The sequence below is a fragment of the Lithobates pipiens genome, unplaced genomic scaffold, assembly GCF_037356315.1.
Source record: "Lithobates pipiens isolate NorthernLeopardFrog02 unplaced genomic scaffold, aLitPip1_a1.2 Scaffold_16, whole genome shotgun sequence".
Classification (NCBI taxonomy): Eukaryota; Metazoa; Chordata; class Amphibia; order Anura; family Ranidae; genus Lithobates; species Lithobates pipiens.
The window spans coordinates 327231776-327258823 of NW_027507748.1; the positions used below are offsets into that span (position 1 = coordinate 327231776).

The 27048-nt window shown below is 42.3% G+C and overlaps 1 long non-coding RNA gene across 1 annotated transcript in view; it reads right to left on the minus strand.

Annotated features, from left to right (window-relative positions):
- Nucleotides 1–6347: 6347 nt before the first annotated feature.
- The window catches only part of LOC143982762 (uncharacterized), a 33805-nt gene continuing 13104 nt past the window's right edge, over nucleotides 6348–27048 (minus strand). Inside the window, exons 2-3 of the long non-coding RNA XR_013274504.1 lie at nucleotides 7722–8029; nucleotides 6348–7592 (exon numbers count right to left, since the gene is read on the minus strand). This is a non-coding gene — a long non-coding RNA (uncharacterized LOC143982762). The remainder of the gene's footprint in view (nucleotides 7593–7721; nucleotides 8030–27048) is intronic.

A 27048-nucleotide genomic window follows, 5' to 3' on the forward strand; every position in this document is an offset into this window, starting at 1 on the left:
CTCTCTGACAGTCTATCTGAACTTTTCTCTGATACATTGCCCTACACCGTGAAGTGTGGTGACAGCGATAAGGAAGAGCAAATGAGTGATGTGCAGGAAAGTGAAATTCCCCCTGTTGTTGCTGCCAATATAGAGATTAAATTGTCTGCCAATACAACCCTGCTAATCTACATCTCCAGATCTTTTGATGAAGATCGTTGGGCTCAATGGGTCCCAAAATTCGCCCTATTATGTCCATGCCTAACCTTAAGGTTGATCATAAGCCGAATGTGGTCGATGGGTGCTCCGTTTAGCGTGCTCCAGACGCCCAGGTTCCATACGGATATGGGGATCCCAAGACCTTGCCTTGGCTGTCAAAAATACAGCAGATAGTTATAAAGAGAGTCTTATAAAGACTATGGGTACTTATACCCCTACATTCCCCCTCATCTGGAAGAGGAGATTTCAGAGAAGGAAGTCCAGTGGGTGGATGAAGCCATGCGGGGGTTCCTCCAGATCCCTCTAAAAACAGACTTCCTGAAACTGTCACCTAAGATGTGCGGGAAGTACCTGTCAGTGCTAAATACCTGGGGTTACGGCAGGGAGATTAACCTAGATGGTGTAGTCATCCGCCGACCAGACAAAAGGGATCTCATGTGAATTGTCACCACGTGACTGCGAAGGGAGAGTCTGTAATTCTACCCAACCCCGAGTACTACTGGTGAAACTTCATCGAAATGGTATTGCTACCACCTTTGATTACAAGTATGTGCTGTGTGATGTCAAGGAAGCTATGCTGACAGCTACTTCACACACACATTTAAATTGCTGCTAATGGAGAATGTTCCAGAGAGCTGTACTGCACGGACTGTGCTGGACTGAATGCTCCCGGCAGATACAGGGAGTGCCCACCTGAGCCATGTTGGCCAAAGTTAAAATTGTTGGGGTGCTTCACCCTGAAAAGTGACCTGTGACCTTCAGCAGGTTGTTATTCTCAAGTGAAAAAAAAAATCTTCTTTGTTCCCGGCTTTCATGTGGACAGACTGAGGATACCTTTACAAGGGGACCTGTGTCCAGAAGTGTGGTCCCTTGCACCATGGCCTGGCTGCTTGTTGCCTGAGAGAAGTATCTTGTGTGACAAAATTGGGACCCAGCAGAGAAGCGGGGGTGATGCTTGAGGAAGGTATTACTGTGCAGATTGGAAGAGCTCAAGGGATTTAGTGGCAGTGAATCAGTGGGTCTAGTGAAAGACCGGGAGCGCAGTGGGCTGAAGAACTACAAGGAGTGATTGTAGTGAAAGAGAAAGGAACTGTTACGTTTGTGTTAGAAACTGTTAAAGACTGTTGCCATAGGAGACAGAATTCCTGCACATGCAGATGTGGCATCTTGCTGGATGCCTTTCCCTGCATGGCTGTCCTCCTTTCGAAGTCTCGGAGTCTGCCAACTAATCTTGAAATTACCTAAAAGCAGTGGCGGTTCATCCATGTGTATAAATTATACACAGGGGGGTGACTGGAAAGAGGGAGCGGCTGCCAACTCATCTTGCAACTACCTAAAGGCAGTGGCGTTGCATCCACGTGTATAAATTATACACAGAGGGGGTGATTGGAGAGAGGGGGCAGTGGCCGTGCGCCCTTCATGGACGCACCGTCCCCTCTCCGGTCACCCCCTCTGTGTATACTGGATAGATTCATGCATTGTATGAATCTATCAATGCCTGTTGTAGCTACCCCCTATTCAGGCATCTGGCCCCTTTTCAGATGCCGGGTTTCTACAATATTTTGGAAAACGTAGTTACACCACTCCTTGCACCACTCTCTTACCTCTATTTCATCCATAATAGCCTTGGACATATAAAGGTAATCCAAGCCATACTTTTTTCTGGACTATCTTTTTGAAACCTGGAAAACCGGGGCAACTCCTCTTTCCCCGGTTTGGAGCCTTCCTAATCAGGCCCTCATGTGCCTCATTCTGGGCCATCATCTGAGTGATAGTGAGTGTAGGCTGAAAGTCAGGTCTGTTCTCTCTATTAAGTTACATTTAAGCACAGTCTCTCTACACCAGGGATATGCAATTAGCAGACCTCCAGATGTTGCAGAACTACAAGTCCCATGAGGCATAGCAAGACTCTGACAGCCACAAGCATGACACCCAGAGGCAGAGGCATGATGGGACTTGTAGTTTTGCAACAGCTGGAGGTCCGCTAATTGCATATCCCTGCTCTACACTTTCCATTATATGGGCTGTGTGCGGCCTTTCTTTCTGTAATTCAGAATCAGACAAGGACCCCCACTCAGCCTCTCATTCTGTTATCCTTAGAGCCCCCCATGACCATTTGGAATGGAAGGATTCAGCCTCACTCCACTGACCTATCTCCTCTTCCTCAGTCATTCTACTGCTGGATCAGCCAGGCCAGACAATGTCAAGGGGCAGTTTATTATGTAAGGTAAGCCAGCAGTACTGATATAGTAATAAAAATTTAAGCGTGAATAGGGAGGTACTTTACATTACCACAATGGTTTCTCTGAGATGAAAGCAACATTAAGTTACCATTTCTGATCCAAGCTTTTGAAAAGCTAGTTGCCTGGCCATCATGCTCACTCTCTGGCTTCAGTACTTTGAGTGAACTGGTACAACTATGGAAATAAAAATGTCTGACTTTTGTCCGACTTGCCTGATTGTTTCTGAACTGAATGAAAACAGTGGATCAGTGTGCAAACCAGGCGACCAGCATTTCCCTCACGACAGTTTTATTTTAAGTAAATACAGTTTATACCAACATTTTGATATAGCCCAACATGCTGCTGCTAAAACTCAAATTTAATAAGGTTTGCTTGGCTTAGTGAGGTGAGTGGTAATACAAATGAGAATTGCTTCCCATGATGACATTTGTAGTCTGTTTGCAAAAAAAAACAACAACCCTGTTTCCTATCCATTCACTTTGCCTCCAAAAGAATTTGGCTGCTGAGCATTCCCATCAAATGTGGCTCTAACCCCCTTCTATATTGGTACACTTTTTAAAAGATCCTATAACTGCCATCTTCAATGATTCATAGGAACCAGCAGCAGCTATGATTGCTGCTTCAGACTCAAATGGATTTTTACAGCAGAATGAATACATGGTAAAAAAAATCATTGCGCTTTCTCAGCCAAGAGAGATTTTACTTAACTACTGTACGCTTTAGCAACAGGGGACTTTCAGCATTCAGGGATGTTTCCATGATGCTAAAGTAATAGGAAAGCAGTATCGATTAAATTATACCCATCATGAGAAAAATACTTTGGCTATAATTAGCATTAGAAGGTTATGTTAGCGATGGAAGCCCCCTAATTTTTCTCAATACAGGTTTCTTTTAGAGATGACGATTAGAGATGAGACTTTCTGTCTAATCTGTTGCAGTAGAAAGGTTTTGACTTGGCTTTTAATGGGTTATTTTTTATAGGGTGATATATACTTTTTCAAAGGAGAAGTACAACCAAAGCTTGTTTGGCTGTACTTCTTCTGTGACCCATTTTCAGCAGACAGGGGACTGAAGCCCGCTGTCCGCTGAAGCCATAGAGCCAATCCAAGCTCAGGCAAGATCGTGAAGTCGGGATCCGTCCACATGCCTTGACCGACACCCAGCTCAGCCTCTCAGTGAGCCACTTAGAGCCTGAGCCGGAGGCTCTCACCCCCTCCACAGCCCAGCGCTCCAGTGAGTGCTAAGGGGAGGAGGGCACAGAGCAGTGACTGACAGTCACCAGCTCTCTGCTCAGGAAGCTGTGAGAACCGAGCGGTCCGTGGTGTTTGATCGCTTGGTTCTCAGTGTTAGAGCCGGCGGGGGGACAGCTACAGCATCGGACCAATGCTGAATCTACCTAGGTAAGTATGATTCTTAAAAAAAAAAATGCCTTATTTTTCTTTAAAAATGTACTGTAGGTAAACTTAAAAACAACAATGTAATATATTGCAGCTAGGTAAGTCTACCCAGGTAAGTATGATTCTTTAAAAAAAAAAAAAGCCATACTTTTCTTTAAAAATGTAGGTAAACTCAAAAACAACAATGTAATATATTGCAGCTAGGTAAGTCTACCTAGGTAAGTATGATTCTTAAAAAAAAAAAGCCATACTTTTCTTTAAAACTGTAAGTAAACTCAAAAACAGCAATGTAATATATTGCAGCTTATCAGTCTTTAGGTGTGGTGGGTTTATAAAATTAGCACATTTTTTTATTCTGCTTTATGTATATTTTATACAGTGTCCCATCTTTTTTTTCAAAAAAATTGGGTACAATATTGTATGCGGAGGGGTATTGTCACCCTAGGAAAAGACATTTCTTCTACATATCATAGGAGTATTTTTTTCTAAAGTTCACAGAAAGAACAGATATAACAAAAATCCTTTCAATAGTATATTTAAAACGAAACTTTGGCCAGATAAAAAATGGATAAATGAATACATCTCTGTCTTGTACAATGCACATTGTAATTAGTATGTCATTAATGTGCTAATAAACCCCAAAACAATAATGTATATATTGCAGCTTACCAAACCTCAAATATGGCTGTTTCACAGGGCAAAAAATTGCAAATAAACGACATTCATTGATTGAGTTTACTTGAGAGGTTAACAATGAAACATTTCTAAAGCTCTTTTGGCATCATGTGGCAATACCATAGGAAAATGTGGCATCCAAACCTGGAGCTCAAGCAGAAAGTCTCAGCCATTGTGTAAAAGTAATATTTCTCAGAAAGAAATGAACCCTTTGATGGGGTACAGCAACAATACAACCACTATTGTTATGCTTAAGAAAATGAAAAAAAAAATGCATGTTTAACCAGAATCAGAATCTAGTTATCCTATCAAGGGTAGAATATAGATCAACAGAAGAAATCATACAACTTTTAAGGGTGAAATAAAAAAAAAACATATTTATGAGTAATTCCCGTTATCAATACCAAACCTCATCCCTACAATCCACTCAACTTTCTCTTAAATTGCTTGATATGGATGCGCTTTGTTCAAATTCGGGGGTCCCAGCTAATTTCTGTCCGAATTCACCCAGGCAGATATATATTTTTTTTAAACCATGATGCACTGCACAGCCATTAACCCAGTGCTCGACAAAACCCGGTCGCCAGGTCGCATTGGCGACTAGAATCAGCGACCTTGCGCCTGGGGCAGCATAGCTGGGGGTATCCCGTCTCCGCGGACCCCCCCCCCGCGCGATCGCGTCGGGCCGCGCGATCGCGTCGGGCCGCGCCGCAGGCGGCCGGTAATTGAGCCCCCGGCTTTGAGGCCTTCTGTGATCCTATGGTTCCTTCTGGAATCTGGCGCCCTCTTGTGGTGGCCGTTGGAATTACAACCAACAATGCTAATGGGCCAGTCTTTCTCCATCCCTTTACTTAGAACCCCTAAACAAAACAAACAATATATATATTACAGCACCCTAGAGAGTAAAATGGTGGTCGTTGCAATACTGTCTGTCACACCATATTTGCACAGCGGACTTACAAGCGCACTTTTGGGGAAAAAATTTTTATTTAATAAAAAAAAAAGACAACAGTAAAGTTAGCCCAATTTTTTTTTTTTATATTGTGAAAGATAATGTTACGCCGAGTAAATCGATACCCAACATGTCACGCTTCAAAATTGCGCCCGCTCATGGAATGGCGACAAACTTTTACCCTTTAAAATCTCCATAGGCGACGTTTAAAAAATTCTTCAGGTTGCACGTTTTGAGTTACAGAGGAGGTCTGGGGCTGGAATTATTGCTCTTACTCTACCGATCGCAGCGATACCTCACATGTGTGGTTTGAACACCGCTTTCATATATGCGTTCGCTTCTGCACGCAAGCTTGGCAAGACAGGGCGCATTTAAAACAATTTTTTTTTCTTATTTTAACTTTTATTTTTATTTTTTTCACTGTTCTTTTAAAAAAAAAAAAATGTGTGTCACTTTTATTCCTATTACAAGGAATGTAAAAATCCCTTGTAATAGAAAAAAGCATGACAGGTCCTCTTTTATATATGAGATCTGGGGTCAGAGAGACCTCACATCTCATATTTACACTAAAATGCAATTTAAAAATGTCCCTCTAAGAGCTATGGGCAATGACTTGGAGACAGGTGGGGGGCTGGGGGCTATCTTCCCCTCACTCGTCTCCATGTCAGGCCAGGGACAGGTCCAGATCGCCGTCACGGACCTGGCTCCTAACTTTTTTAGCTGGCTCCTAGATTCCAAGCAAATTTGTCAACCCCTGCATTAACCCATTACCAACAAGCTTAGAAGGGCCAATAATGGGGGGTTGAGGATTAGCCAGCCACTTTACTATAAAAAAGCTCACAACAGCCAAAACACCAGTATGTTGGAGCTTGTGTGCGGAGAGATTAGGGAAAGAAGACAAACTGCACAGCAACAGATTGGGGTCATTTAGCAAACCCTGCTTTACATCTGTAAATTGCAGTGGCAGGTACTTGTTTTGTGTTTTTCATTTAACCCATTAATAAGCCATTTTTAGCACTGCTATTTGTGTCAGCAACAGGTTTTATTGCTAGCCCTTTTTATTTGCTGCAAGGCTTTTTTTCTTTTATTAAAAATAAATGTGGGTGTTTGTTGCAGGGGGTGGTATTTTGGATTATTTATTTCTTTTAGAAGTATAAAAATGGTGTGCACCCAAACTACCGTACTTCACAGTATAAACCAACAATTACAACCCCCATCCCCATAGTAAAAATAAAACACATGCCTGTGCTTCTCTACATTACCTTGTGTTCTTGCTTATGTAGCACCCTCCTAGTTTAGAAGTATGGCCATTTTAAGTTTTGGCTCTGCTGTTAGAAGTGGAGATATAATTGTGTTTTGCTTACTATGAGTTGTGTAGCTGCAGGCTTGCCTGTGTCTCCCAGTCTTTCCAGAAAGCACTGGAACATAGCGGATGGATAGGGTAGAGTCTAAGCTGGCCCTGGAAACAGTCTCAGTTAATCCCTGGTCGAGAAGAATTGCTGAGGGTGGTATATAATTGGGAATCACCCCTAAAGTTGCAGGAACACCCAAGGCAACACACTTAGGGGATCTTCTTGGGATATTTTATGGCAACGTCAACTGAAGCTGAAAGAAGTCCTTCAGACTGCCTGGATCACAGTGAGTAGGCCGCAGAGAAATCCTAAAAAAGAGAGACTGTTGCCTGTACACCACCCCTTCTTGATAGAGGTACTGTTCCAGATCTTCCCACTGTGTTTAAAGCTGTTGCTACATTTTGTACAGAAAACTCTGTTAGTTGTTTCAAGATAGTGTCATCATTCTAGTTGTTTCAAATAAGAATGGAGACGTCTACCAGCAATTTGGAAACCCACACCACATCCCAAAATATTGGAAACAGCAAAAAGGGGATGTCCCAGAGGATTGTACGGGTGGGGGTTAAAAATAAATTAGTAAGAAAAACGAAATAACAAATTTTATTTATAAATTACAATACAAAATAATACATGTAGTTGCTCTTCCAGAGTGGGAGAAGGGAAACTCTTAAGTATAAATGCGCCGTCAAATACACTCCAAATATCCAACATGTTTCGTATTAATATTTTTATATATAATTCCTTCTTCAGGGATTTTGAAGAGAAACTGCATTATCTAACATAGAGACAGATAAAAATACATTAGTACCATAATATTTACAATACATGCACTAGAAACAAAGTCATATAAAACACATGGCAAGAGATCAAACAGGAAATTCAAAGGAAGCTCAGACATACTTACTGAAAATATTGAAGGCAAAGCGCTATTAATTAAAAGCAGGTGATACTCCAGCACATCGGTCTCCAAGCTGTTGCATATATATTTTTCAGGCAGATATATATCGTTCAATCCGAATGTATATATGGGCTCCAAACGATGTCTAATGATGTCATCACACAAGGGACCAAAGGGACCCCCAACAGAGTAGGGGGGATTTATTCAATATACAACCCAGGGCAAGACACACATCACTTAAAACCACGACAAAAGAAGATGGGTGCGAAAGGTCACAGTGTCCTTAAGGAACACCAGGGTTTGGATTTAAATCCCTAAATATAAACAATAACATATATAATAAAATCGTGATAACAAACGCATTATACTTAAACTCGCTAGGAAATCAGTAAGTATTAGAGGGACAAACCCCCAAAGTATCCAAAAAATAAATAAACTACCAAAAGCAAATACTATGAATATAGAGTAAATAGGCTGGAACAATGAGCTGAATATCTAATTAAAGGATTTAGAGCTAAAAAACAAACACATATATGGCTCAATAATTAACAGATTGCCAAGGTGTTTAACAGAAAAATAATATCAGTATAGCTTAAAATGCATACTGGCCAGAAACTCCAATATGTAAAAGTGATACAAATAGGAGAATCCTAGCGCTAAAATATGTGCAGTCCCAGTTCAAAATAAACAGCCAAATAACTCACCAAACAAGCGGATACACAAAACAACCCTTGCTACAATGTGTAAAAATTGTTCCACATACAGCGCAGAAAGAAAACTTTACAAAAAACAATCCAATTATATGATAAGGAAAAAAAAAGGGAGCAAAAACAGGAAAGGGAGCAGAGCTATTTAGGTCATGACCAAATCAAATGGCTCAAAGGTCACCCTTGTAGCCCACTGAAGAAAACCCTTGGAGAAAAGGTTTAAAACTAAGTATTTCATTTAACTGTGGAGACGAAGTCGCATTAAGGTTAGAGATCCACCTCATTTCACGTTGGAGGAGAATCTTATTTAGATCTCCTCCCCTGGGAGTTTGGTGGAGTCTATCCGAGACCAACACTGAACTTTTAGGCATACGGCTGTTATGGACCGCTGCTACATGGCGGCCCAAAGGAAAATCAGGTTTGCACTTTGCGTAGCAGTTAAAGGATGATACAGACGTTTCCATAATTTTTGGACAGTTTTGCCAATATAGTAAAAGCCACACTCACGTTGTAATAAGTAAACTACAAATGTGGTTTGGCAATTAGCATAATGTTTGTAAACAAGCAAACTACCATTAGGGAGGTGTGGCTTTCTGTCGGTATTGATATTTCGACAGTAGCCACAAGCCCCACAGGGAAAAGTACCAAGGGTATTGCAGGGGGGTCACCTTGAGTGAGACCTCTGAACTCACTTTTTACCAAAAGATCCCCTACTGATGTATTTCATTTACACAAAACAAGAGGGGCTGGAGGGACAAAAGGGCCTATCAATGGATCACTGGCCAACACATGCCAATATTTTCTGAGAATCTGCTTTATCTGTGTATGTTCATTAAAGAAAGTAGTCACAATTCTAGTATAAGCATTCTTATCAAATGTATTTTTTTCTGTACACTTAGAAGCTCTTGTCTATTTCTATTATTGGCTTTATTGAATGCCCTCTTCAAACATCTCTAAGAGAGTTTTTCAAAGCCCTTGCTTCCCAAAATGAAGTCCTCCTCATTGATTTGAATTTACTAAGTTCTTTTGAAAGGACTTTTGAAGATTTCAACATCTAAGAATGTTATAGATGCATTATCATAGGCCATAGTGAATTTCAAATTGAATTCATTGCAATTTAAAGCAACCAAAAAATTATGCAGGAGATCGATTGGGCCACTCAAGAGAATGAAGATGTCATCTATGTACCTGCGTCACATAGTGATGTGGCGCAGGTACACAGAGAGACCCTCATCTCTGGACAGAAAGGATTCCCATTCCCCCAGGTACAGGTCATTCAAGTTGTTTAGTTCTCAAAACTTTCCCCAATCCCTATCCTAGTTCTACAAAGCAATGAAACAACATAAAATTACACTATCTTCCTGATTACTGTCTGAGGACTGAGTGAGATTTTGTGCATCTGCCTGAAAACAGCCTGTGCCTGGCTGCTTGCTCTATTAAGGGATCAGAACTTGGGATCAAATCGCCAGACCAATTTGGTGTGACACTTATGAAAAGTGTACTTTCTCTGGCCATTTTTTTACACACCTTTATCTAAGGGTTTATTAGAAGTTGTACAAAGGCAGAAGAGTTTACTTCAGCAAGAACAGAGTAAGAGAGGGACAAAGCACAGGAGCTGTTTTTTTTCTTCTGCAAGACTTAAGCGGGAGTCCGCCGGGACTCCGCGTTTTTTTTTTTTTTAAAAGCCAGCAGCTACAAATACTGCAGCTGCTGACTTTTAAAATAGTGACACTTACCTGTCCAGCGTGTCCGCGATGTCGGCACCCGAAGCCGATCTCTCGATCGTCTCTCGGGTGCTGCCGCCACCATCTTGGGTATGGGAATCGGGAAATGGAGCCTTTCGGCTTCATTTCCCGGTTCCCTACTGCGCATGCGCGAGTCGCGCTGCGCAATGAGGACGGACCCGCTGCCTCTGGGATCTGTGTGTTTCCCAGCAGGCAGCGGGAGACTTTCGGAAAGGGGCGTAATCTACGCCCCTTTCCACATTGAGCTATCCAGGAAGTGGGTGCAGATACCTGTACTGTACAGGTACCTGCACCCCCCTCCCCCCTGAAAGGTGCCAATTGTGGTGCCGGAAGGGGGGGGATTCCAATGAGCGGAAGGTCCACTTTAGGGTGGACCTCCGCTTTAAGAGCATACAGATGTGTAGAAACTGGCCAGTGGCAGGTCAGTTTTGCATCAGCAAGAACATGGACAGCCTCGGAGAACCACAGACAATTTCTAATTTGCTGCTAAAACTATCTAAAAAAGAAAAAAATGTTTTTTTTTTTAAATGTATTCAAATAATAAATTGGGGTGCCACTGCTCTCTGTAAGCCAAGCTAATTGTAAAAGAAAAAAATATGAATTCAATAAGTAGATATGCACTACCAACGTACTCTGTTGCTGACACTGTTCTTTGAAATTGTGATGTTCATTAACAACTTGTACAGCTTAAGGAATCTGTAATTAAAAGAATTTGTAAATGTTCAATGTTTTCTCATCAAAGTCATGAAAAAGGACCTTCTCACTGTTCAGTATTTTTTTTAATTTTAATTTGGCATTGCCACAGGTCCCCTTAGAAGTGCTCAGCTTCCCATGTATTTTTATTTTTTGCCAACGTCTTGCCTATTAGCTCTATGAATATTGGCTAGAATTGACTAACAAGCTTTATTCTCTTGTAGACTTCAGTGCAATTTGCTACTAATTTTAATAATGATTTACTGAAACCTATGCAAATCCAAACCTGGGCAGTTTCACTAATCACTAGTGTAGATACAGCATTGATAGGACAGTTCTCTTTGCTGGCAAATTTGGTGACCTCTTTAAAGGGGCACACCTTGACCAGGTGCCGCAGGCTATGCTCATATAATTTCCCTTGCTATTGTGGTGGATAATGTAGTTGTTGATTGCTATCCCTTGCTTACAGAGCTGGCCAAACATCTTATATAGCATAGAGATGGTACATTTTTTAGCTCAACTTGAGAAAGCAAATCTTTCGTTTCCAAACATAACCTTATTTTTTTAAAGATTTATGTTGCAAGTTCAATGGAGTATCTTTCAGGCTACCACCTATGATATATTTATTGTGAGATGACATTATTTTTCTCAGTGTCAAATTCATTGTCATTCTTATTTATAGATATATTTTCTAAAATGGTAGGCTGCTCCACAAAAGTCTTGTATAGAATTTTTTTTATTTGATTGCTGTACAGAAGATTAAGTGACTGAATGCCCAAATCTGAAACTTGTCATTGCATGGCTAAAATAGCGATAAATATTCCTTAAGGCCAAAATATATTAATGGGGAATAGTATCCTTGCACTCTGCTTCTGCTTTTGTGGGACTTTGCTAAAAATTCCAAAAAGCACATTTCATTTTAGTCATTAAAGCCTTAACTGTAACTATATAATCCATAATTAAAGGGAGATCGAGTGTGAATATTGCAAAAACTATTTTTGTCATTGGCACTGTCGTGTCTTGACTAAAAGCAATATAACTGTGTGTTGCAGATTAACTGATGGTGACTCTGCAAGAGTATACAGTATATATCTATCTATATATACATTATAAAAAAATTATTTATATATATATATATATATATATATTTTTTTTTTTTTACAATATACAATTTTTAATATCCTAATACATATGGAAAAGAACATAGGTGTTGCCCAAAAACGTTTAAGATAACTATATATTCTTAATTTGATGGGGTTAGTTTACAGTGTCTCCATAAGTTCAATGTTCTTGTGGAATAAAATAATGTTGGACTTTCAGAAGAAAATTACATATAAAACTGGCCTTACATTTGTAGAATTTCAATAGAAAATTTGACAATCGGTTTTGGTCAGAGTGAGTAAAATAATCTAATGAGAAGGATGGAAAACTGTTGTCAAATCTAACGGGAGCAAAAAAATCGTAAAAGTTAATACTGAAGTAAAACATTTGTGCTATGAAATTCCTGACATTGGCATGGCACTTGAAAGAAATGTCATTCAAAATTAGTCAGGTCCATGAAGGCGCCATGGAAAGGTCGAACAAGAGGTTTTTATCATTTCTCATCTGAACATTCTTCCGAAATTCTATACAGGTGTAGCGGGGATATAATTGTGTATTAATACAATTCATGTGAAGTACAATGTAAATCTATGGACAATGTTATTCACTAGTATTGGATGCCATCTAGTGACCAAAACTGGAAATGGACTTTAGCTATTTTCCTTTTCTATGGTGTTGGACAGATAACAGGAAGTGATTGTGTTTACGTTGGTCATTTGACCTCATCTACCCAGGAGTCTGTGTGACCTACCCATGAACACTTTGATATGCAGTGCATGCTGGGTAGGGTATAAAAGGGACTGCAGCGGCCATATTTGGTCCCTTGGAACCACGTTGCCTGGCTGTGCGGAACTGTGTGTAAGGTTCTCGGACGCATCGGTAGATAGTCACCGCGGAGTGCAAACCGGACTGTTTGCTGGGTGCCAAGAGCTGGTGATCAGACCGGCGGGGATCGGAGATGCTTGTTGGAGCAGCGGAGAGCTGGATCCAGTCGGTGGAGTGACACGGAGCATCTGGCCTAGTCAGCGGAAGCAAGCTGCAGTTGTAGGACTCAAGCCATCACTCAGAACTCTGATCTGATTGGTGAGCTGGTTGCGGCCCACTGTTTAATCTATTACATGTACTTAGACTTACTAATAGGCTTTGCTGGGACCTGTTGTTCCATGGAAGCGTAATTTAACAACTGACACTTAATAGGCTCGAGGCCCATTTCACTTTAACAGAATGACAGTGCAAACTCGATAACCACCTATTTGCTATATTTTCAGTAAAAGTATTCCTGTTTAAGAGTACAAGTGTGTGGTTTACTGTCTTTCCCCACCAGGTGGAGCCAGAGGATCCTGAGGGATAGACACAGGTACATTATACTGTTTACACTGCACTGTATTATCATTGCACCACAGCTGTGCCAAGGGGACAGAGTCATTCAAAAGGGGGGTTTCTCAGTAGAGTGCAGGCCCAGTCCAAATCAGCAGCTCCTTCGGGGGTCAGTGCTACACAGGCATACCCCACTTTTAAGTATGCAATGGGGTTTATTTCCTAAAGCTGAAAAGTGCAAAATCAGGTTCACTTCTGCATAGAATCCAATGAGCTTCTAACCCTAGCTTGTTCAATTAAGCTTTTGTAATAAAATCTGGAATCTCATTGGTTTCTGTGCAGAAGTGAGCCTGATTTTGCACTTTCCAGCTTCAGGAAATAAACCCCATTGCATACTTAAAAGTGGGGTATGCCTGTAGTTGTAAGGCCAGTTTAAGGCAGACAGATGCAATATTTGGTGTTGATTTACTAAAGGCAAATTGACTGTGCACTTTACAAGTGCAGTTGCTCCAGAGCTTAGAAAATGAGGTCAAATTCTGCTGACTTTCATCATCTAATCATGTACCAGCAAAAATGATGTGTTTTAACTTTTCCTTGCATTCCTTGATTCATTACTCTTTGCAAAGTTAAGCTTCACCTCATTTACTAAGCTCTGAAGCAATGGCACTTGCAGAGTGCAACTGTACCGCCTATCTTTTTGCCTTTAGTAAATACACCCCAGTGTGTATCCAGTGTCATGAGTGCACCCTGTATAAAATGTATATTACAAAATTCATATTTCATACACATGGTTTAAAAACTTGCAAGATAAAATGAAAACATATCTTCTTTGTCCTTTCTCTTTGAATAATCTAGTATTTCAAACCGTACTATCTGACTTCAGATGTGAACTATACAAGGGGATTATGTATTGCATATGCATGAATCTTTGTGCACGTGCACAACAGTTCAGGAAGTAGCCTAGTCATACAAGATTCTTTACACTGGTGCTTGGGATACATGTCTGTAAATGAGCTGACTTGCTCTTTAGCTTGGCTTATATGTATTTAATTGCTTAGCAAGCTGGGGGTAATTTTTTTTTTTTATTCCAAATAATTTTTCTGAAAATATGTGTGTGCTCATTCTTGGGTACACCTTGTAGAAACTGAAGTTCAGATGTTCATTATTTAGATGTTCAACTAGGACCATATTGTAGGTATTGAACATTAGAGTACAATCAGGTAGATAGGTTAAAGTGGTTCTAAAGGCTGAAGGTTTTTGTAAAAATCTTCTGTGTGCAGCCCCCTCCTGCCCCCTAATACTTACCTAGGCCCGATCTCGATCCAGCAATGTGCTTGAGAGCAACTGCTCTCCGGGGTCTTTCTCTCTTCATTGGCTCAGATACAGCAGCAGGAGCCATTGGTTCCCACTCTGTATCACAGCCAGTGAGGAGGGAGCAGGGAGGGTGTCAATGGACAACAGAGCATGGCTTGGAAGTATCACTTTAAGTGATCGCAGTTTCTATGTGCATGAAAGCCTATGTGCGCAAGCAGGCCCACAATCTAAGGGTACCTTGGAGGTTTAGCCTTCTCTTTTCCCTTTAATTTAGTAAATTAGGCCCACTGAGTACCTGGAAATGTAGAAATTCATTAATTAGAAAAAGCCTGTTTCCATCGTGCCTATCAGTATTCTCATTAGTAAAAAAAATTAATAATTGCCTAGTCATACAAAATTATTATGTCAGGCAGTGTAAAGACTGAAAGTTTTGACATGTTTCATTCCATCACATATCAACGATAATAAAATGATCAATCCTCATTTTAGGACAGAGGGTAGAGCCATGCAAATCACTGCTTTACACTCCATTGGCCAGATGCACATTCAGAAGTGCTGATGTATAGTAATATTATAGAGCCATTTATTTCTATCTGCTCCACAGATAGCAATAAAAACCTGACCAGTGTCCTAATCTATCTCCACTGTATCCAAAACTGGAAAAACAAATTGCTTTAGTTATATTTTTTGAAAACCATAATTCTTTTTGCAGTGCTGATACCTTCACACATGTAGAAGGAGTTTAAAAAACAACAGATGTCTGCAACCACTTGCTTACTGGGCACTTAAACACCCTTCCTGACCAGACCAATTTTCAGCTTTTGGTGCTCTCACACTTTGAATGACAATTACTCAGTCATGCAACACTGTACCCAAATGAATTTTGTGTCCTTTTTTTCCCACAAATAGAGCTTTCTTTTGGTGGTATTTAATCACCTCTGGGGTTTTTATTTTTTGCGCTATAAATGAAAAAAGACCGAAAATTTTGAAAAAAAACGCATATTTCTTTGTTTCTGTGATAAAATTTTGCAAATTATTATTTTTTTTTCATAAATTTTGGCCACAATTTATACTGCTACATATCTTTGGTAAAAATAACCCAAATTAGTGGATATTATTTGGTCTTTGTGAAAGTTAGAGAGTCTACAAGCTGTGGTGCGAATCGCACAAAATTGATCACACCTGATGTACTGGTGGCCTATCTCATTTCTTGCGACCCGAACAAGTCAGGAAAGTACAAATACCCCCCAAATGACCCCTTTTTTGAAAGTAGACATTCCAAGGTATTTACTAAGATGCATGGTGAGGTTTTTGATGTTGTCATCTTTTTCCCACAATTCTTTGCAAAATGAAGATTTTTTTTTTTTTTTCTCACAAAATTTCCAATGTAATAGGTTATTTCTCTCACATGGCATGTGTATACCACAAATGACACCCTAAAATACGTTCTGCTACTCCTTCTGAGTATTACGATACCAAATGTGTGAGACTTTTACACAGCCTGGCCACATACAGAGGCCCAATATTGAAATAGCACCATCAGGCGTTCTAGGAGCATAAATTACACATTTCATTTCTCAACCACCTATTACATTTTTGAAGGCCCTGGAGCACCAGGACAATGGAAATGCCCACAAAGTGACCCCATTTTGGAAAGCTAACACCCCAACGTATAATCTATGAGGCATAATGAGTCGTTTGAATGGTTCATTTTTTTTCCAGAAGTTTTGGGAAAATGTGGAAAAAAAATGAAAACGCATTTTTTTTACGCAAAGTTGTCCATTTATAAGATATTTCCAACACATAGCATGTACATAGCAAAAATAACACCCCAAAATACGTTCTACTACTCCTCTTGAGTATAACGATACCAAATGTGTGAGATTTTTACACAGCCTGGCGACATACAGAGGCCCAATATTGAAATAGCACCATCAGGCGTTCTAGGAGCATAAATTACACATCTTATTTCTCAACCACCTATTACAGTTTTGAAGGCCCTGGAGCACCATGACAATGGAAATGCCACTGACAACACGTGGCACTGATGACACGTGGCACTGACAGATGGCACTGGAGGCAGATGGCACTGGAGGCAGATGGCACTGGAGGCAGATGGGGCTGACAGATGGGGCTGACAGATGGGGCTGACAGATGTCGCTGGCAGATGTCGCTGACAGATGGCACTGGGGCTGGCACTGGCAGATGGCACTGGCAGATGGTGCTGGCTGTTTGCTCTGGCTAATTGCTCTGGCAAATGGGGCTGGCAGATGGCACTGCGGCTGGCAGATGGCGCTGGCAGGTGGCACTGGCAGGTGGCACTGGCGGCACTGGCGCTGACGGCACTGGGGCTGACGGATGGCACTGGCGCTGGCAGGTGGCACTGGCGCTGGCAGGTGGCACTGGCACGTGGCACTGGCGGCACTGGCACTGGCGGCACTGGGGCTGACGGCACTGGGGCTGACAGATGGCACTGGCGCTGGCAGGTGGCACTGGTGCTGGCAGGTGGCACTGGCACTGGCAGGTGGCACTGGCGGCACTGGCACTGGCGGCACTGGGGCTGACGGCACTGGCGGCACTGGGGCTGACGGCACTGGGGCTGACGGATTGCACTGGCGCTGGCAGGTGGCACTGGCACTGGCAGGTGGCACTGGCACTGGCAGCACTGGCGGCACTGATGGCACTGGGGCTGACGGCACTGGGGCTGATGGATGGCACTGGCGCTGGCAGGTGGCACTGGTGCTGGCAGGTGGCACTGGTGCTGGCAGGTGGCACTGGCACTGGCAGGTGGCACTGGCGGCACTGGCACTGGCGGCACTGGCGGCACTGGGGCTGACGGCACTGGCGGCACTGGGGCTGACGGCACTGGGGCTGACGGATGGCACTGGCGCTGGCAGGTGGCACTGGCGCTGGCAGGTGGCACTGGTGCTGGCAGGTGGCACTGGCGGCACTGGCACTGGTGGCACTGGTGGCACTGGGGCTGACGGCAGGCACTGGCACTGGCAGGTGGCACTGGCGCTGGCAGGTGGCACTGGCGGCACTGGCACTACTGGCAGATGGCACTGTGCTGACAGATGGCACTGGTACTGGGGCTGACAGATGGCACTGGGGCTGACAGATGGCACTGGGGCTGACAGTTGGCACTGGGGCTGACTTACATATCCTCTCTCTCCTGACACGCTGTTTCTGTGTGAGGAGGGAGAGACACGGCAATGGGAGATGATCTCATATGTTTACATCTCCCATTGGCAGCTGCGATCGCGCTGTGAACGGCCGCTTTGATTGGCCGTTCACGGCGATCTGTGTTTGCCTGTCTCCGGGAGACAAGGCGAATACAAAACTTCCGCGATGCGCGCCCCCGGCGGCGCGCATTGCAGAAGTAAACAAAAGGACATCCAGGGACGACCAGGCGAAGGAACCCGCCTGCTCTACGGCCGTCATTCGGCTATAGGGCGGGCGGGAGGTGGTTAAATAAATAATAATAATAATAAAAAAAATCCCAAAATGTCCCTTGCTTGGAAAGTAAACACCCCAAGGTGATCTCATTTTTTACCACAATTTTTTGGAAATTAAGAAACATGCTGGTACTGAGGGGGTTAAACACGGTGCTTGGTAATGGTGCACTTAATTCATTAATGTACAGGCGTTACACAGGTCAGAAGAGTTAAACGGTGGTAAAAGTGAAGGGGTTAAAGAAGAACTTTGGCAAATCTTTTTTCTTTTCATTTTGGATAGAACATGGGAGGGATATAACCCCTGTCAGATTTTTTTCATCATCTGTGTCCCATTTCAGAGATTTCTTGTCACCCCCTGTCTCATAGCGAAAGGGGAATTGAGAGGAAATTCCTGCAAATTTAGGTAATTCCTTGGGGACCCCCACATCACCAGAACTAGTATCCTTAATAAAAGATTTCCTCTCTATTACTTTTCTGGGGACAATCCAAAATTTGTAATTTTCTTTACTTCCAATGATAATTATGGTAAACAGGACAAATAGAGAAGGTGATCTCCTTAAGGACCGGAAGGATTTACCCACTTCTTGACCAGGCCATTTTTTGCGATTGCACTATGTTGCTTTAACTGACAATTGCGCGGTCAGGCGGTGTTGTACCCAAACAAAATTTACATCCTTTTTTTCCCTACAAATACAGATTTCTTTTGTTGGTATTTGATCACCTCTGCGGTTTTCATTTTTTTGCGTTATAAAGAAAAAAGTGTGACAATTTTGAAACAAATACAATTTTTTTTTTTTTTACTTTCCTCTATAATATACAGTTGTGTTCATAAGTTTACATACCCTGGCAGAATTTATGATTTCTTGGCCATTTTTCAGAGAATATGAATAACACAAAAACTTTTCTTTGACTCGTGGTTAGTGTTTGGCTGATGCCATTTATTAAAAATCAACAGTGGTTACTCTTTTTAAATCATAATGACAATGGGCACAGTGAGACTGCAGATGGGCACAGCGAGACTGTATATTGGCACAGTGAGGCTGAAATGGTTACATTGAGGCTGAAATGGGTATAGTGAGGCTGCAGATTGGCACAGTGAGGCTGAAATGGGCACAGTGAGGCTGCATTGATGTGCACTGATGAGGATTAAATGGGCGCAGTGAGAATGCAGATGGGCAGAGTGAGGCTGCACTGATGGCACAGTGAGGCTGCATTGATGGGCACTGACCAGGCTGCAAATGGGCACAGTGAGGCTGCATTGATGGGCACTGGTAAGGCTGCATTGAACTCTTGTATCATGTGCACAGTCTCTGATCATCTCCTGTAGTATGTCTGCAGCCTCTGACCATCTCTTGTATCATCACAGTATTTCTTTTGAATAATCAAACTTATAATTGGCTGGAGAAAGATAACTATAATTTGAAGACAAACCTACACTTTAATTCAAGGCGAGGTCTGGGGAGGGGCCAGGGGTGGAGCTGAAGGAGGGACCAGGGGCGGGGCTGAAGGGGGCCCCATCAGGTAGGCTGTAAGAGGCCCTGTGATTTTTATCAGCGGCCCCGCTTGTAATTAGCGTGTGTGTATAAAAGGTCAATTTGTTTTTTAACCTCTGTTTCTAGATACTGAGTCATTGGGAAAGCAAAAAAAAATGTCCAAGGATCTGCGGGAAAAGGTAGTTGAACTGTATAAAACAGGAAAGGGATATAAAAACATATCAAAGGAATTGAGAATGCCAATCAGCAGTGTTCAAACTCTAATCAAGAAATGGAAAATGAAGGGTTCTGTTGAAACCAAACCACGGTCAGGTAGCCCAACTAAAATCTCAACCACAACTGCCAGGAACATTGTTCGGGATGCAAAGAAAAACCCACAAATAACTTCAGGTGAAATACAGGACTCTCTGAAAACATGTGATGTGGCTGTTTCAAAATGCACAATAAGGAGGCACCTGAAGAAAAATGGCCTGCTAGGTTGGGTTGCCAGAAGAAAGCCATTACTATGCAAATGCCAGAAAGTATCCCGCTTACAATACACCAAACAGCACAGAGACAAGCCTCAAACCTTCTGCCACAAAGTCATTTGGAGTGATGAAACCAAAATTTAGCTTTTTGGCCACAACCATAAACGCTACATTCGGAGAGGAGTCAACAAGGCCTATGATGAAAGGTACACCATTCCTACTGTTAAACACGGAGGTGAATCACTGATGTTTTGGGGATGTGTGAGCTACAAAGGCACAAGAAATTTGGTAAAAATTGATAACAAGATGAATGCAGTATGTTATCAAAAAATACTGGAGGAAACTGCATTTATCAGCCAGGAGAAGCTGTGCATGGGACGTTCTTGGACATTACAACATGACAATGATCCAAAACACATGGCCAAGTTGACCTGTCATTGGCTACAGCAGGATAAAGTGAAGGCTCTGGAGTGGCCATCTCAGTCTCCTGACCTCAATATCATTGAGCCACTCTGGGGAGATCTCAAACGTACAGTTCATGCAAGACAGCCCAAGAATTTACAGGAACCGGAGGCCGTTTTCCAAGAGGAATGGGCAACTTTACTATCTGAGACGATAAAAGCCTCGTCCACAAATACCACAAAAGACATCAAGCTGTCATTGATGTTAAAGGGGGCAATACACAGTAATAAAAACTTTTCATAAGGGTCATTTGGGTAGTTTCTGTTGTCATTATGATTTAAAAGAGTAAACACAGTTGATTGATAATAAATGGCTTTAGCCAAACACTAACCATGAGTGAAAGAAATGTTTTCGTGTTATCATTCATATTCTCTTAAAAATGGCCAAGAAATCATAAATTCAGCCAGGGTATGTAAACTTATGAGCACAACTGTATGTATTCATCAGTTTAGGCCAATATATATTCTTCTACATATTTTTGATAAAAAAATATCACAATAGAGCATATATTGATTGGTTTACGGAAAAGTTATTGCGTCTACAAACTATGGGATGGATTTAGGGACTTTCATTTTTATTTTTTTATTGTTTTTACTGGTAATGGCATCGATAAGCAATTTTTTGCGGGATTGCGGCAGACAAATCTGGCCCCAAATGATACTTTTTGAGGACCAGTGACATTATTACATTGATCAGTGCTATAAAAACACACTGATTCATGTATAAATGTCACTGGCAGGGAAGGGGTTAACACTAGGGGACAATGAAGGGGTTAACTGTGTTCCCACAGACTTTTCTAACTATAGGGGGAATGGGCTGCCTGAGACATGACAGAGATCACTGTTTCCGATCACTGCGAACAGAAGATCATACATGTCTCCTGTCAGAACGAGGATCCGCCTTGTTTTTATAGGCAGATCCCTGTTCTGCCTCTGTACACCGCAATTGCGGGTCACCGGCAAAGACATTGAGTCTGCCGGACCCGCGGGCGCGCTATATCACTTAAACCAACTGACGTACAATGGCAGCGATTTGCGGTGTCCTGCCCGCTGCGGCAGGTGGTCAGGAAGCAGTTACCGGGAGGTACAGACTGCAATAACAAGTGACAGGGATTCTAATCTCTCTCCACTCTATCCAAAACTAAAAACAAAATTGCCTTTAGGTATACTTTAATGTAATGGTCATAAACAGGGGAAGGTGAAGGGGAGGTTAAGGGAGGTGAGGGGTTAATATACAGGTCACTAGGGACAGTATTGGAGATAGTATGTGTAGCAGAGGATTAATACCATGAAAGGGTAAAAAAAAAGAAAAAAGAAAAAAGAAAAAAAGATTCCTGTGTCACACGGGAGGTGCAGCTGCTGATCCACTTATTCTGTGCCTTTTCACAATTACAGGATCTCTCTTTTCCTGTTGTAAAGAGAAGGGGGACCAGCAATGTAAATAACACCTTGTGTTGGATGTGATGATCAATCACAACAATGGCATGGTACCCAGCCTCTTGGATCAGCTGGGTACCGTGTCTCTGTGTACCTAGCCATCTAATGACAGCTTGGAACGCAGTGATCACCCGGCAGAAGGCTATTTATTCAGTGCTGTTCAGAGATGGCACTGGGTAGATAAAGGGCCACCAACCCACCGTTGGTAGACGTACTGTACAGTAGTACTTAACCACTTGTTGACCAGCTGCCGCAGTTTTACTGCGGCAGAATGGCACAGCTGGGTGAAACACACAGATCCCGTTTTTTTCAGGGGAGAGGAGACAGATCGTGTGTTCATACTATTTACTATTGTTCTCAACCTTTCTAGTGCCATGACCCCTGATAAAATTTCCCAAGTTGTGGGGACACCTAACAGTAAAATTATTTTCACAGAGTGGGTTGTCAGCACCCAAGGCAAAACAAGTAATTTGCAGGCCCTAATCCATGGACATTTAGCACTCCATGAGTCCCTTCCACTCATACAATATTAAAACCCCTTATGGTACATTTTAGGATGTACCACGCTTTTCTCTTTGTTCTCCTTTCTTACCCTTTTATCTCTCGCTATCCTAATTTCTTGTTTTTTCCCCCCATCCCTCTCTCTGGCCATCTTTCTTCTTCTTTCTCTTATTCTTTCCCTCCCTTTTTCTTTGTTCCTCCCCCCTCTTTTCCTCTCCCTTCCATGTATTCTCTATTTTTATTCATTTGCTTACTCCTCGGTGGGTGGGTGAGTGGATAGAATGGGATGAGTGCCAGTGCTGGTGGGGGTGGGATCAGGGGCAGTGCTGGGGGGGAGTTCTGATATGGCAACTTGGTGCTCTTGATCAAGGTCATCTACTGAACTGTAGTGGGGACTTTTAAGTGTCTCCGGTTTCACGGTGTCTCCGACTTTGTGGGGTCTTGCAGCAGTGACACCTATACCGAAATCAGGAAATAGGGTCTCCTCCAGCCCCTTCCACTTTGAATTACTCACCAATCAGCTGACCTTTAGTATCTGTCCCCCAGCCATGCCATGAAATGGATGGGTGGCTGCGAAGAGGCTGAGTGGGTGGCTACAGGCTCCAGGAACATCCCAGTTGGGCGTCCACAGACTCCAGGGACAGCCCTGCTGGGCGGCCGCGAAAAGGCTGGGAGAGTAGTGCAGAATTCAGGAACAGCCAACGATTCGGTGACCCCTGGCAGATCGTCATTCGACCCCCCAAGGGGTTCCCAACTCCCAGGTTGAGAACCACTGTCCTAGACAGTCCCATCCTCCCTACAGTTAGAACACACCTAGGGAACACAGTTAACCCCTTGATGCTAACACCTTCCCTGGCAGTGATATTTATACAGTAATCAGTGCATTTTTATAGCAATGGTCCCAAAAATGTGTTAAAAATGTCCGATATGTCCGCCACAATATCGGAGTCCCAATAAAAATCGCAGATCGCCGCCATTACTAGTAAAAAAATAATAATAATAAAAATGCCATAAATCTATCCTTTATTTTGTAGATGCTATAACTTATGCGCAAACTAATCAATATGCACTATTTTTACCAAAAATATGTAGGAGAATACATATTGGACTAAGCTGAGGAAAAATTTGTTTTTTTTTGATAAAAAATGTGGATATTTATTATAGCAAAAAGTAAAAGATATTGTGTTTTTTTTTCAAAATTGTTGCTCTTCTTTAGTTTATAGCGCACAAAAAAATCACAGAGGCAATCAAATACCACCAAAAGAAAGCTCTATTTGTGGGGAAAAAAGGACATCAATTTTGTTTGGGTACAACGTCGCACGAACTTACAATTGTCAGTTAAATTGATGCAGTGCCGTATCGCAAAAAATGGCCTGGTCATTGAGCAGCCAAATCTTCCAGGGCTGAAGTGGTTAAAAAGGAGTACTGTAGCTGCTGACTTTTACTATAAAGGCACTTACCTGTCCAGGCATCCAGCGGTGTCCTCATCCTAGCCGATTCTTGCATCGACTCTCTGGGTGCTGGTGTTGCCATCTTTGCTAAGGGAAACCATCGGTAAAGCCTTGTGGTTTCACACTGCGCATGCACGAATCGCACTGTGCTTTGTGAATCGGCCGACTGTGGGGGAAAGGATGGCGGGCGAACTTCCGGCTTACTTCGTCCCCCAAAAGGTGCCAAATGTGGCAGCGGAGGGGGGGTGGAGTCAGACAAGCGGAACTTCCCCTTTTGGGTAGAGCTCCTTGTTAGAAAAGTTTTAAATGTTTATTGTGTGACTATTAGAAAAACAATAATCCTGAGACTGATTTGTTAAAAAACTTACTTCTGAGCACATTATTGTATTAACTCATTGTATTGTTTTGTCCTAATTAACTCCATAGTAAGTTGTAGAATCATTAGATTTAACTAAATATGATAGCCTAAGAATGTACAGGAAAACATAAGCTAAAAGAATAAAGGTACTAGTTCGTACCATGACAACTTAATTTATGTTTCCTCAGCCAATAGAAGCATAGAGATGTTATTCTTATGGGTTATGTGAAGGAGGGACACAGTCTTTTGGGAGACATTTTTCTTCAGCTTTCGTCCTGTAAGCATGTCTCTCTGTTGTGGGCCACATCAGAAATAAATTTTCCTGCTTCTCAGACTACCCGGAGTTTTTACTGATCACAAGGGAAATTCCTAACATTTTTGGTCTTTCGAGCCAGGAGCAACACGCTGGTTTTCAGATCAGACTGCCCCTACAACACTTCGGTGAGTATTGGACTTTGAAGCTCACCGACCGATTTATAAGTCCCCCCAATCAAAGTTATTGGTGAAAAAGGGGCAGGGGCAAGAAAGATCTGGATTCCACTGTCTGTTTCCGAACCTTGTGTGATCCAGTCCAGGTGTTTGAGAGGTAAGATAATTTAAATTATTCTTAATTCTTTCTAAGAGTCTTTTCTTCTCTCTTTGCTTCTGGTTTAATGTGTTGTAATTGCCGACATTGGTATTGATCGTATAATATCTAGATGATCCAGTGCTCGTAGACAGAGACACTTGGGGACGTTGTCTAAGGTAAAAAATTACGTCGGCCGCTGTCCGGACAGATAACAAAAAGATTTGTGGTATACCGAATGTCAGAGGTTGCATGCCTGACTATTTTAAGCGCTGTTTAGTTAAGTGATCTAAAAAGATCGCAAGGCTAATATTTTTTTTTCTCCTTTCTCAGTGTGTTAACTTTCTTTTTTCTCATGTTTAACTTTTCTGTTGATGTTGCAAGCTCATTGAATAACGGTACTGCTGAGATACGTTTTAATTATTTTCTAATTCTCCCTATAGCGTGGGGAGTGTTGATGTTTATATTCTTCTTATATTCCTTTTGTTACCGTGAACCGAGAGTCACTATTCCAGTGTTTTATAGGTTAATGAGAGACCAGACAGACACTGACAATGGGGAGTAACCTTTGTAAGAGAATATCTTGTGCTTGTTTATGTTGCTGTGTCCCTGAGGTACCATTAGAAGGTGATAAGAAATTTATGCATAGCAATGACCCAAAGTCTGTTCAATACTGTGCTAAGTGGGAGAGGAAGTTTGGATTTAATGGTAAATTAACTGTGAAAGGGTGTCAGGAGTTGGTGGATAAGCTGAAGTTGTTAGGACCTAAAGATCGAAAAAAGTATGGGTTAAAAATGGCTGAGTATTGGCTTCAGCATGCTAAAATTAGGGTAGAAGGGAAAAGAACAAAGGAAAAATGCCAAGCCCAATTGCCCCTAGTGGACAAAGAGGATGATCTCATCTGTTATACCCAGAGACCACCTCCCTATAATGGTCCTCCCCCTCAGGTGCAAGTAACTGCCCAGGGTAACACCTTCCCTGTGACATCCACCCCTGTCAAAGGAACCGCCTCTGAACAAAACCCCAACTCCACTTCCTCAATCTCTCCAGACAGTAGTTCAGTCCTGGAGATGAACAGATCGATCCTTGAAACATTAACTGACGCCATAACTCATGCACTGGGTGCCCCAGCAGGAGCCAAGAGACTAAGTAAACCTCCTATTAGGTATGGTGTGGAGGACGGTGAGGAATACCCCTTGATAGAGGTCCCAAACCCAAGGGGAGGACAGAATGATGCACTGGGCCAGCCATATCCCTTGACTATGACTGTTTTTCGACCATGGACTGACAGTGATATACAAAAGGCTACAGAACACATAAAACATCCAAAATTAGGTCCAGCTGAATTCATTGAAAACATAGAGGGATTACGGAACAGTTATAAATTGAATGGGGTGGAAGTAGAGAGAGCCCTGAGGAGAGTATTAGGATCAGATTGGGCTTCGGTAAAGGGGGATTGGGACCCCTGCGCCCCAGCAAATGCACATGGACGGGGGGATCCATTGCCTCCAGAAAGCCCAGACTTAGGAAACAGGTTGACTGCCCTACTGAACAGATGCCAGCTTAGATGGGTACAACGGACTGATTGGCAAAAAATAAATATGACAGTACAAGAAGATAAAGAAAGTGTCAGTGACTACCTAAATAAATTACGAGAGATTTTTAGAGTGTTCTCCGGGCTCCCCGAAGCTGAAGATGTGAATAGTGCATATCAGCAACAGCTAAAGATTGCTTTTTTAAATGGATTGAAACAGGATCATAAGGATTACATTGTTAAAAACATGGTTACTTACCGAACTGCATCAGTTTTAGATGTTTTACAATATGCTAAGCATTCTGAGAAGTATTTGAAAGCAAAAGCAAAAAAGAATGTGAAAGTAAAGGTTTTTATGCAAGGTGATGAAGGAGAGGAGGATGCAGAAGAGTACACTGCTGAGGCAGAACAAGAGGGGTCTCATAGAGGGAGAGGCACAGGTGGTTTTAGAGGAAGGAACAGTTTTAGAGGAAGAGGAAGGGGTAGAGGACAATGGAGGAATAAAGAATGGGTGGAAAGAAGGGAATGTTGGGATTGTGGAAAAAAGGGACATTTGGCTAGGGACTGCCCTGAGGGGCCAGGCCCTCACAAATCGGATTGACTAGAAACAGTATGTGTGAGCCACCTGGAAAAGATAGGGTATGTTGAAAGCTTACCACAGGTCGAGTTAATGGTGGAGAGAAAATGTGTACAGTTTTTAGTGGATTCTGGCGCCTCTAGGACCTTAATTCACC